Source organism: Monodelphis domestica, chromosome 7 (genome assembly GCF_027887165.1).
Source record: "Monodelphis domestica isolate mMonDom1 chromosome 7, mMonDom1.pri, whole genome shotgun sequence".
Classification (NCBI taxonomy): domain Eukaryota; kingdom Metazoa; phylum Chordata; class Mammalia; order Didelphimorphia; family Didelphidae; genus Monodelphis; species Monodelphis domestica.
This window is the reverse complement of record NC_077233.1, coordinates 48,312,311-48,325,578: the sequence shown is the minus strand read 5'-3', so window position 1 is coordinate 48,325,578 and position 13,268 is coordinate 48,312,311.

Below are 13,268 nucleotides of genomic sequence, written 5' to 3'. Positions count from 1 at the left end.
GCTGGGTTTTATAGAGATTTTAATTAATACAAATGAGGAATTAATGAAAGAGAGAGAGAGAGAGAGAGAGAGAGAGAGAGAGAGAGAGAGAGAGAGAGAGAGAGAGAGAGAGAGAGTAAAAAGGAAATGATGAGAAAAAAGGGCTAGACTAGCCTAGGCCAGCATGAGCTAGCCTAGGCTGAAAACCCTAAGAGAGAGATCAGTCAGTTTTTTATACACTCACCACAAGATTTGTCCCAAGCAAGATTCTAGTGTTCAGAGAGACACAAGTTCAGCTTCAGCTAGCTCAATCAAGTTCAGCCATCAAGCCCTTCAAGGCAGCTTTGGCCAGTTGTCTCCTCCAATTCAGCTTTTCCCAGCTGAATCTCCAGACACCTCTTTTTGACCTCCTTTTAAAGGGAATTTTCTTCTATGTCACCTCCCCTAAGTTCTCACATCTACCAATCACAGTAGACAGTTTCCAAAGGACTGACCATTCTTAATTTACACCTGAGTAGACTAAACTTTTGATTAAGTTCACACCTGAGTAGACTAAAATCTCTGAGTAAGTTCTCACATCTTTGCTCTTTGCAAGTTCAAGTTGCCTGACCTTCATAGGTACTTAGCACCCTTTTGTATTAGATCTAAAAATAGGCACAGCTTAAGAACTTTTGCTTTACTGTAAGTATGGGTTTAAGTACTTTTCATTGTTCAGCAAGGAGTTTACAACTTTATCTTCCCCTAAAGTATGCTTAAGTAGGGGTGGAGTAGAGGTCTCACATTCCTGATCCAAGTCCCTTCATTGTTGAAAATGGGGAATGGTCTTAATCAAGTGTTCTGAAGTAGGGTCTGAGAATTTTTTAAGGTTCACAATCCCCCATGATGATCATTGGGAGACAAGTCTCCCCACTGATCATTTAACATAATCATCTTGTAGTCCTAAACACACTTCTAACTACACATGCATACAATATTCAATTTTCTTAAGAGGAAATTAGAGTAGTGAGGGAGGAATTAGAAAAGAAAGAAAGCAAAACCAATGTTTTCCTAGGCACATTGACAGAATGCCAAATTAGGGGCAGTCCCTTTTTGGCATAAATGTGTACATTTACAATAAATGTTCAATCAAAGTTCAGTTCAATCAACCATATCCAAAGTTAATTCTTGATCTTCTTGATGTAGTGTGGATTTTCTGGCATCTTTCTGCAGCAATTCATTCTCTGAATTTAGGAGTTAGCAAGCTTCTTTCTTGAAGATCTTTTCTTGAACAAAAACAAAATCTTGGATTTTTATAAAAATACAATCTCAAACAAAAAATCAAAATTCTTGGATTTTGAATTAAAATACAGAATCCATCTGGTCCTGGGGATTTTTTCTTAGGAGTTCTTTGATGACTTGTTCAATTTCTTTTTCTGATATGGGGTTATTTAGGTATTCTATTTCTTTCTCCGTTAGTCTAGGCAATTTATATTTTTGTAAATAACCACCCCCATCACCTAGATTGCCATATTTATTGCCATATAATTGGGCATAATAGTTTTTAATGATAACCTTAATTTCCTCTTCATTAGAGGTGAGGTCTCCCTTTTTATCTTGGATACTGTCAATTTGGTTTTCTTCTTCCATTTTTTTAATGAGATTGACCAGTACTGTATCTATTTTACTTATTTTTTCAAAGTACCAGCTTCCAGTCTTATTTATTTAATCAATAGTTCTTTGACTATCAATTTTGTTAATTTCTCCTTTAATTTTTAGAATCTCTAATTTTTTAAATTTAAAATTTTAATTTAATTTAATTGAAAAAAATAAATTTAGTTTTTATCTGAGGATTTTTAATTTGCTTATCTTTTGAAAGGAATATTACTCTGTCAAATTAGAATATATTTGCAGAATTTCTAGGTAGGAGGAAGGAAGATTAGATAGACCAGGAAAAGTAGTTAAAGAAATGTGAATGTAGGGAAGATTATAGATTATTTTTTTCTTCATATGAGAGTCACTGAAGTCTCATGGATAATGGATGTCATGAGGGTAAGATTTATGTTTTCTCTATAATACATACTGGCTTTGGGATACTGGACATATCATTTAAAATCTCAGTGCCTTAATTAGGTCTTTATTTTTTTTTAATTAATTAACTGATTTATTTATTACCTAATACTTAAAACAAATTTCCACACAAGTTTTCAACTTATCTCCTTCCTTTTCCTTCCCCCTCCAAGTGCTGGCATTCAATTTGATCTGGGTTATCCATGTATTATCATATACAACATATTTCCATATTGTTTATTTATCTAAGTGAGTAATCTTATGAAAATAAAATCTCAAAACATAAACTCAAATAAACAATTGAGAATTCACCTTATTTCCTTTATATTCTAATTCAAACAGTTCTTTCTCTGGAGATACAGAGCATTCTTTGTTATAAGTCCCTCAGAATTGTCCTGGATCATTATATTGAAAATAATAGCTAAGTCTATCAGAGTTGATCATTCAACAATTTTGCTATTACAGTGTACGATTTTTTTCTGGTTCTGCTTACCTCACTCTGCATCAGTTCATGCAAGTCTTTCCAATACCAGATTGTTTTGCTGATTATTACTTTATAGTACAGTGTAAAATCTGGTACCAGTAGGACACTGTCCTCCACTTTTTTCATTAATTCCTTTATTCTTTTCCTTTTATTCTTCCAGATGAATTGTTTTTGTTATTATTTTTTCCATATAATAGTTTTTTTTGGTAATTTGATTGGTATGGAACATAATAAGTAAATTAAGTTAGATAGGAATATCATTTTTATTATATTAACTTAGCCTACCTGTGGCCAATTAATGTTTTTCCAATCTTAGGTCTAAATAATTGTGTAACAAGTACTTGTAAATTATGTTTATATAATTCTTTTTATTTTAGCAAATAAATTTCCAAGTATTTTATATTGTCTTGGGTGATTTTAAATGGATTTATTTTTCTAATGCCTGTTGTTGGACTTTGTTGGAAATACATAGAAATATTGTGATTTATATGGATTTATTTTTGTATCCTACAACTTTGCTAAGGTTATTCATGATTAAAGCTTCTTAGATGATTCTCTAAGATTTTTTAAGTATATCATCACATAATTTCAAAAGATTATGATAGTTTAGTTTCCTCTTTGCTTATATTAACTTTCAATTTATTTTTCTTCCATTATTGCTAAATCAAAATTACTAGTACAATATTAAATAATAGTGGTGATAATGGGAATCTTTGTTTCACTCCTGATCTCATTGGGAAGGCTTCTAACTAATCCCCATTGTAGATGATATTTGCTGATAGTTTTAGATAGATACTACTTTTCATTTTAAGAAAAGGGACTTTTATTACCCTGCTTTCTAGTATTTTTATTAAGAAGGTATGTTGTATTTTGTCAAAGGGTTTTTTGTGTCTATTGAGATAATGATGTGATTTCTATTCATTTGGTTATTGATATGTCAATTATGCTGATAGTTTTCCTAATATTAAAATTGCTTTGCATTACTTGTATAAATACCACATGGATATAGTGACAAATCCTTGTGATATATTGCTATAGTATCTTTGCTAGTATTTTAGTTAAATTTTTTGCATTAATTTTCATATTGGTCTATAATTTTCTTTGTTTTGGGTCTATCTGATTTAGCTATCAGCACCGTATCTGTGCCATAAAAATGATTGTTTAGGTATCCTTCCTTACTTATTTTACAAAATTACTTATATAATGTTCAAATTAATTGTTCTTTAAAATCTGATAGAAATCACTTGTGAATCCATCTGGCCCTGTGGATTCTTTCTTAGGGAGTTCATTTATTGTTTCTTCAATTTCCTTTTATGAGATGGGATTATTAAAGTATTCTAGTTCCTCTTTTTTTAATCTAGACAATTTACATTGTGTAAATATTTAACCATTTTACCTATATTGCCAAACTTGTTGTCATATAATTAGGCAAAATAACCCATAATAATTGTTTTAATTTGCCCTCCAATGGAAGTGAATTCACAATTTTCCTTCTTGATGCTGGTAATTTGATTTTCTTCTTTCCTTTTTCAAATTAAATTTAAAAATAATCTATCTTTTTATCTTATTTTTCCATAGAGGACCAACTCCTAGTCCAATAGTTCTTTTACTTTTACTTTTGTTAATTTCTCCTTTAATTTTTAGGATTTTTAATTCACTGAAATTGGATAATTTAATTTTTTTTCTTTTTCCAGTTTTTTAGATGCATATCCAATTCATTGATCTGATTCTTCTCTATTTTATTAATGTAACCATTCATGGGTAAAAATTTCCCTCTAAATACTGCTTTTGCTATATCCCAAAAATGTTGATGTGTTGACTTCTTATTGTCATTCTCTTTAATGAAATCAGTGATACTTTCAATGATTTATTCTTTCACCCACCAATTTTTAAGAATTAAATAATTTAGTTTCCAACTTATTTTTAATTTGCCTTTCCATAAACCCTTATTGATTTTAATTTTATTATATTATGATCTGTAAAACTTCCATTTGTTATTTTTGTTTTTCTTCATTTGGTTGGGAAATTTTTATGCCCTAGTATATAGTCAGTTTTTGTATATGTGCCATATTTTGCTGAAAAGAAGGCATATTCTGTTTTAACCTGTTCAATTTTTCAATACCCTACCTACTTTGTTGTTTTATTACTTTTGACCACATGGAAGTATTTTGGTCTACTCCCTACTCTACCCTGTTTCATTGCCTAAGCATCCTTGGCTGTTGTCTCCCTTCTCTATGGTTTTGATGCCTTAGACCATGTGGAAAAAATTTGGCCTGGTTTGTGTTCTGTGTTTTCCCCAGTATCTCACTCTCTGGGCTTCAATCCCTTCTCTCAGTGATATATATCCCTCTTGATTTCCTGTTTTGAGGCAATTTATTTTCTTTTTCATGTGTTTATTTAGAATGTTTTGGTGAAAGGAGCATCCTTTCCTCTGCTGTCCTACCTCCCAGCATTAAACTCTCCTAATCTGCATAATGTAAACAAATAATTAGGGAATTCAAAGCCCTACCATACATAACAAATATGCTTCCTCCCCCAATCCTTTATTATTTTCTCACAAAAGTCTCATTGTTATTCTTTACTTTCTTTACTATATGCAGACCCCAAGTCATGAATTTAAACCATCAATACCCTTATCTATCTTGAGGAAATGACTTTATTTTTCCTAATTCAATTTTTAAATTTCTATGTAAAACAATTTATCAATGATGCCATCTCTTTTTGATAAAGAATAGATATTAGATACATTCAGTGATCTTAATAATAGCCTTGATACTGGATAATTAGCCCTAAAGTACCAAATTTCAAAAGGACAAAAAGAATTTCATGAATAAGAGATGTTCAAAGTTTTATTACGAAAATACTTATTTAAACAATAATACTATATAACACGATCTCATTACAAATATTATTCGTATGCAGATGACTGATTTTAAGGGGTTTACTAATGTTAGTTCCTGTTATAAAATACAGGATACCTAAAATTTATATAAACCTTGAATTGAATCAAAGCAGAGCACATAAATTAACCAATCTATACTGAATTTTTACAATTACAATATTGATGCCACCTTGACTGATATTTTCCCAATTATCCTTCATATCTCATATTACTAATATTCAAAGAACTAATCCATTCCCAAATTTAAATTAATTAAAGGTCATATCATGTAACACAAATACCATATGCAACTAAAAACAGATACAAGTGTTCTCTCAAGAAAGTATACCAAATGAAACAACAATTAACTAAACATTAAACAGAAAATCTACAAATAAATTAATTTTTCATTTATATAAACTTTTAACTTGGAGAGTAAGACTCATTATCTTTGGAGCATGAACCAATCAAATAATGATGGCCCAAAACAGTAGCTGTGGTCTATTCTTTTCAAATAATACAATAAAAGGTGTTGTCATATTCCTGGAAAACAGTAAAACCTTTATGGTAGTGATTTTAAAATTATTTAATCTAAATCTTCCAGATACTTGAAGCACTCCATTATTCTTATTATTTCTTTTTAACTTTATGAAATAATAAGGTGGTCCTTGAAAAAAATGTGTTGTTTTAGTATTTTTCTTTTATATTTACTATCTAGAGGAAGGATGTATAAGTAGATAAAATTACTGCTTTTTGTAATAATATAAAAGGATTGGAATATTCACTCATTTTATAATAGAATCAATCATATTATCTTCAAGAAGCTCTAAAGTTAAACAGGATGCTAAGGAGGGACAAAATGTGATCCTACATACTTTTCATTTTTCAGCCAGATTTCCATGATTTGAAAGTTATTAATTCTAAGTAACATGGAAATTATGAATATAAAATTAGCAATGGCCATAAACAAATAATATGTTTAATTTCCAGAATTTGATGAATCAACATTATTTACAAATGATGATAAGCAGCGGGATTGTTTATAATATTGCACTGTTTCCCATATAGCCTATATGTTAAAATTTTGAGGATCTTTGTAGTGAAGTTTGTTTATAGTGTAGGAAGTTCTTCATTTTAGCTTGTAAATGATAGAGGGATTCCACTTTATAATTGTAGCTGACTTATTATATATCTTTATAGGTATCTAGTAAGTGATAAAAAGTTTGCAACCTATAGTATTACAATGATTGAACAAACCCAGTACTTCACTTTATAGTATTCATTGGTCAGTAAGTCCAAAGACTATTAGATAAACTTTCTGTATTTCTTGTTTTCAAGAAGCTGATCTTGAGTTATAGTGAATATTATTTTAATAAACAAATCCATATCACTAAAACAATTGTTTCATTCTCTTGACTTATTGTTGGTTGAATTCATTCAATGAATACCCGGGAAGTTCCTTTTATTTCCCTTTTGCATTTTAGTCATATTATTATTGTTGCAAGTTATTGAATTCTAAATAATATTTTGAGGTTGTATTGGCGGCATAAAGATTACTCATCTGTTAGTTTATGAAAGACAGCAAGTTTCTGATGCTAGTCTCCAAGTCATGTACTGTAGAGAAATGGTCCTGCCACACATCATCATCTTGCTTTTATTCTTTTTTTTTTTTGACTTTTTAAACATTATGTTATTTGGTTATTTACAAACATTATTCATTGGAAACAATGATCAAAATCTTTTCCTCCCCACCCCCCCCCCACCACTTCTCCCATAGCCGGCCCACAATTCCACTGGGTTTCACATGTGTTCTTGGATCGAACCCATTTCCATGTTGTTGGTATTTGCATTAGAGTGTTCATTTAGAGTCTCTCCTCAGTCCTATCACCTCCACTCCTGTAGTCAGGCAGTTGCTTTTCCTCATTGTTTTTACTACCACAGTTTATCCTCTGCTTGTGGGTAGTATTTTTTAGATAACTGCAGATTGTTCAGAGACATTGCATTGTCCCTAGAGGAGGAGTCCATTACCTTCGATTGTAGCACAGTGTATCAGTCTCTGTGTACAATGTTTTCCTGGTTCTGCTCCTTTCTCTCTGCATCACTTTCTGGAGGTTGTTCCAGTCTCCATGGAATTCCTCCACTTTATTATTCCTTTTAGCACAATAGTATTCCATCACCAACATATACCACAATTTGTTCAGTCATTCCCCAATTGAAGGGCATCCCCTCACTTTCCAATTTTTGGCCACCACAAAGAGCGCAGCTATGAATATTCTTATACAAGTCTTTTTCCTTATTATCTCTTTGGGGAACAAACCAAGCAGTGCTATGGCTAGATCAAAGGACAGACAGTCTATTATCGACCTTTGGACATAGTTCCAAATTGCCCTCCAGAATGGCTAGATAAGTTCACAACTCCACCAGCAATGAATTAATGTCCCTACTTTGCCATATCCCCTACAACATTCATTACTTTCCATAGCTGTCATGTTACCCAATCTACTAGGTGTGAGGTGATACCTCAGAGGTGTTTTGATTTGCATCTCTCTGATTATAAGAGATGCAGAACACTTTTTCATGTGCTTATTAATAGTTTTGATTTCTTTGGCTGAGAACTGCCTGTTCATGTCCCTTGCCCATTTATCAATTGGAGACTGGCTTGATTTTTTGTACAATTGATTTAGTTCTTCATAAATTTGAGTAATCAAACCTTTGTCAGAGGTTTTTATGAAGATTGCTTCCCAATTTGTTGCTTTCCTTCTGATTTTAGTTATATTGGTTTTGTTTATACAAAAGCTTTTTAATTTGATGTAGTCTAAATTATTTATTTTACATTTTGTGATTCTTTCTATGTCTTGCTTGGATTTAAAGTCTTTCCCTTCCCAAAGGTCTGACATATATACTAGTCTGTGTTTACCTAATTTACTTATAGTTTCCTTCTTTATGTTCATGTCAGTCACCCATTTTGAATTTATCTTGGGGTAGGCTGTGAGATGTTGATCTAATCCTAATCTCTCCCACACTGTCTTCCAGTTTTCCCAGCAGTTTTTATCGAATAGTGGATTTTTGTCCCAAAAGCTGGGATCTTTGGGTTTATCGTATACTGTCTTGCTGAGGTCGCTGGTCCCCAGTCTATTCCACTGATCCTCCTTTCTGTCTCTTAGCCAGCACCAAATTGTTTTGATGACTGCTGCTTTGTAATATAGTTTGAGATCTGGGACTGCAAGGCCCCCTTCCTTTGTATTGTTTTTTCATTATTTCCCTGGATATCCTTGATCCTTTGTTATTCCAAATGAACTTTGTTGTGGTTTTTTCTAAATCAGAAAATAATTTTTTGGAAGTTCAATGAGTATGGCACTAAATAGATAGATAAGTTTGGGTAGGATGGTCATTTTTACTATATTGGATTGTCCTACCCATGAGCAGTTAATGTTTTTCCAATTGCTCAAGTCTAGTTTTAGTTGTGTGGCGAGTGTTTTGTAGTTTTATTCATATAGTTCCTGTGTTTGTGTCCGGAGATAGATTCCTAGGTATTTTATTTTCTCTAAGGTAATTTTGAATGGGATTTCTCTTTCTAGTTTTTGCTGCTGAACTATTATGGAGATGTATAGAAATGCTGATGACTTATGTGGGTTTATTTTGTATCCTGCAACTTTACTAAAGTTGTTGATTATTTCAATTAGCTTTTTGGTTGAATCTCTAGGATTCTTTAAGTAGACCATCATGTCATCTGCAAAGAGCGATAGCTTAGTCTCCTCCTTGCTAATTCTGAGGCCTTCAATTTCTTTTTCTTCTCTAATTGCTACTGCTAGTATTTCTAGTACAATGTCAAATAGTAGAGGTGATAATGGGCATCCTTGTTTCATTCCTGATCTTATTGGGAATGCATCTAGTTTATCCCCATTGCAGATGATATTAGTTGATGGTTTTAGATATATATACTGTTTATTATTTTTAGGAACAACCCTTCTATTCCTATGTTTTCTAGTGTTTTTAATAAGAATGGATGTTGTATTTTATCAAAGGCTTTTTCTGCGTCTATTGAGATAATCATTTGATTTTTATTGGTTTGCTTTTTGATATGGTCAATTATGTGGATGGCTTTCCTAATATTGAACCAGCCCTGCATCCCTGGTATAAATCCTACTTGATCATGGTGGATGACCCTTCTGATCACTTGCTGGAGTCTTTTTGCTAGTATCCTAATTAAGATTTTTGCATCTATATTCATTAGGGAGATTGGTCTATATTTTTCTTTCTCTGTTTTTGATCTGCATGGTTTTGGAATCAGTACCATGTTTATGTCATAAAAGGAATTTGGTAGAATTACCTCTTTGCTTATTATGTCAAATAGTTTGTATAGTATTGGGATTACTGTTCTCTGAATGTTTGATAGAATTCACATGTGAATCCGTCAGGCCCTGGGGATTTTTTCTTAGGAAGTTCTTTGATGGCCTCTTGGATTTCATTTTCTCTTATGGGATTATTTAAGAATTCTATTTCTTCTCCTGTTAGTCTAGGCAGTTTGTATTTTTGTATATATTCATCCATATCTCCTATATTGGTGTATTTATTGCCATATAATTGGTCAAAGTAATTTTTAATGATTGCCTTGATTTCCTTTTCATTGGAGTTGATATCCCCCTTATCATCTTTGATGCTGTTAATTTGCTTTTCTTCTTTCCTTTTTTTAATTAGATTGACCAGTACTTTGTCTATTTTGTTTGTTTTTTCAAAGTACCAGCTTCTAGACTTATTTATTAAATCAATAGTTCTATCACTTTGATTTTATTAATTTCTCCCTTAATTTTTAGGATTTCTATTTTCGTTTTCTGCTGGGGGTTATTAAGTTGATTGCTTTTGAGTTTTTTTATTTGCATTTCCAATTGATTGAATTCTGCTCTCCCTCCTTTGTTAATATTTGCACTCAGGGATATGAATTTACCTTTGATTACTGCTTTGGCTGCATCCCAAAAAGTTTGAAAGGATGTCTAGCTATTGTCATTTTCCTCGATGAAATTATTAATTGTTTCTGTGATTTCTTCTCTAACTAAACGATTTTGGAGTATTATATTGTTTAATTTCCAATTAATTTTTGATTTGGTTTTCCACGTACCGTTACTGATCATTATTTTTATTGCCTTGTGATCTGAAAAGGCTGCATTTATTATTTCTGCTTTTCTGCATTTGTATGCCATGTTTCTGTGACCCAGTGTATGGTCAATCTTTGTGAATGTACCATGTGGTGCTGAGAAGAAGGTGTATTCCTTTTTGTCCCTATTTATTTTTCTCCATATGTCTATTAATTCTAATTTTTCTAAGATTTCATTCACTTCTTTTCTCCATTAGAAATTTGGGTGCTATATTATTTGGTGCATACATGTTGGTAAGTGATATTTCCTCATTATCTAAAGTCCCTTTTAACAAAATATAATCCCTTCCCTATACCTTTTAATCAGGTCTATTTTTGCATTGGCTTTATCAGATATCATGATTACAACTCCTGCCTTCTTTCTATCAGTTGAGGCCCAGAAGGTCTTACTCCATCCTTTAATTCTGACCTTGTGGGTGTCTACCCCCCACATGTGAGTTTCTTGAAGACAACATATGGTAGGGTTTTGGATTCTAATCCATTCTGTTATTCGTCTACGTTTTATGCGTGAGTTCATCCCATTCACGTTCAAAGTTATGATTGTGACTTGTAAATTCGCTGGCATTTTGATATCCTTCCCTAATTCTAACCTTTCTTCTTTAGCTCTAACCTTTTAATTCAGTGATTTACTTTAAATCAGTCCCCCTTGTCCCCTCCCTTGATATGTTTCCCTTTCTAGCCCCTCCCTTTTTGTTTCCTCCTCCTTCTCCCTCTCCTTCTGTCCCCTTTTGTTTTCCCTTCCCCCCTCCCATCTTGGTTTTCCCTTCTCCCTACCCTTTTTGGGTAAGATAGAATTCAAGATCCCAATGGATCTGAATGTTTTTCCCTCTCAGAGTTGATTTCCCTGAGAGTAAGGTTTAAGTAAAAACTCTCTTCCTCTCCTTCTTATAGGAGTTTTCTTCCACTTCCCTTCCTGTTTGAATCTTTGTGTGAGAAAGATTATTCTATTTGATTTTTCTTTCCCCCCTATTTACACATTACATTTTCCATATATTAATATATAGAGATTGATATAAATGTAGTCCTTATAGAAGAGAGTTTGAATAAATGAAAAGATAACAATTTTCTCCTCTTCCCTTTCCATCATATTTACCTTTTCAGGTATCCCATGCTCCTTGTTTTTTGATATCGATCTTTCTATAGAGCTCTGGCCTTTTCTTTGCAAAAATTTGGAAATCTATTTTGTTGAATGCCCATACTTTCCCTTGGAAGTATATAGTCAGTTTTGCTGGATAGCTGATTCTTGGTTGAAGACCCAGCTCTCTTGCCTTTCTGAAGATCATGTTCCATGCCTTATGATCATTCAGAGTGGAACTTGCAAGGTCTTGTGTGACCCTGATTGGCATTCCTTTATATCTAAATTGTCTTTTTCTGGCTTCGTGTAGGATTTTTTCTTTTGCTTGAAAGCTTTAGAATTTGGCAATTACATTCCTGGGAGATATCTTTGGGGATTTAGTGTAGATGGTTTTCTGTGAGCTCTTTCAGTGGCTGTATTGCCCCCTTGTTCTAGAATCTCTGGGAATTTTTCTTTGATTATATCTTGTATTACAATGTTGAGTTTGCTGTTTATTTCTGGATTTTCTGGTAGTCCAATTATTCTTAAATTATCTCTTCTTCCCCCATTTTCCACGTCTGTCACCTTGTCAGTGAGATATTTTATGTTCTCTTCTAATTTCTTGATCTTTTGGCTTTGCTTTATTGATTCTTGCTCTTTTACCTGCACGTTGTCTTCCAGTTGCCTAATTCTGACCTTTAAAGCCTGGTTTTCCTTTTCAGTTTGGTCAAACCAGTTTTGTAGTTGTGTGAAATTCTGTTGCATTAATTTCCACTTTTCCTGCCAGAAGGCTTCCATCTTTTTGATCATTTTCGATTCAAATTCTTCAAAAGTTTGTGGGCAATTTCCATTTCCTTTGGAAGGTTTCGGAACATTTGCTTGTGTTTCCTCTTCTATCTCCTCTGTATTTTGTATTTTTGCTCCATAAAATGTGTCCAAAGTTGCCCCTTCTTGTTTTTCTTATTGTTTTTAGGCTTTTTTGCTTTTGTACTGTTTGCCATCTCTATCTGAGTGAGGGGGGCTGGCTCTTCTGTTATCTGTCTGGTGTTCAATGGCTTTATCCCCAGGCAAATTGTCTGTCTTCCCCAGGAAGCCCGGAATTGCTAGTGTTTCTGTGTTACTACCCTCCTCAGTTCCCTCCCGATGCTTCTCTGTTGCTTTACTTCTATGCTCTGCACCTGGCTTGACACTCTCAGATGTATTTCAATGCCTTTGCTAGCCAGAGGAGCCTGCACTCTGAGGGGGAGGGACCTTGGCTTCCAGGAGCTCTCAGGGCTGGTGATAGGATTAACCTCAGACTGAGTATGCCCTGAGGAAGGGACCTTTTGTGAGACTCAGATGGAAGGATCTGGTCAGGGGGCTAGAGGCTCCTCTTGTCTCTCTCTGTTTCCCTTCTGTCTGGGTGCCCCCGCAACTGGCTCAGGCTGTTTTCAGGGTGCAGCCTTCAGAATAGCCGGTTCCCGAGGCCCTTTTGCCTGCCTTGAGGTTCCTGCTTCTGCCTCAGACTCAGTGATCTGGGTTGGGGGGAACGGGTCCTGGGACCTTCCTTTTGCCTACCCCTTACATCTGAGTGATCTCAGGTTCTGACTTTTGGAGGGCCATACCTTTTGATCCAGGTCCAGGAATAGTGTTCCCAGGGTCTATTCTGTTGTTTTTCTTTTTTTTAATTTCG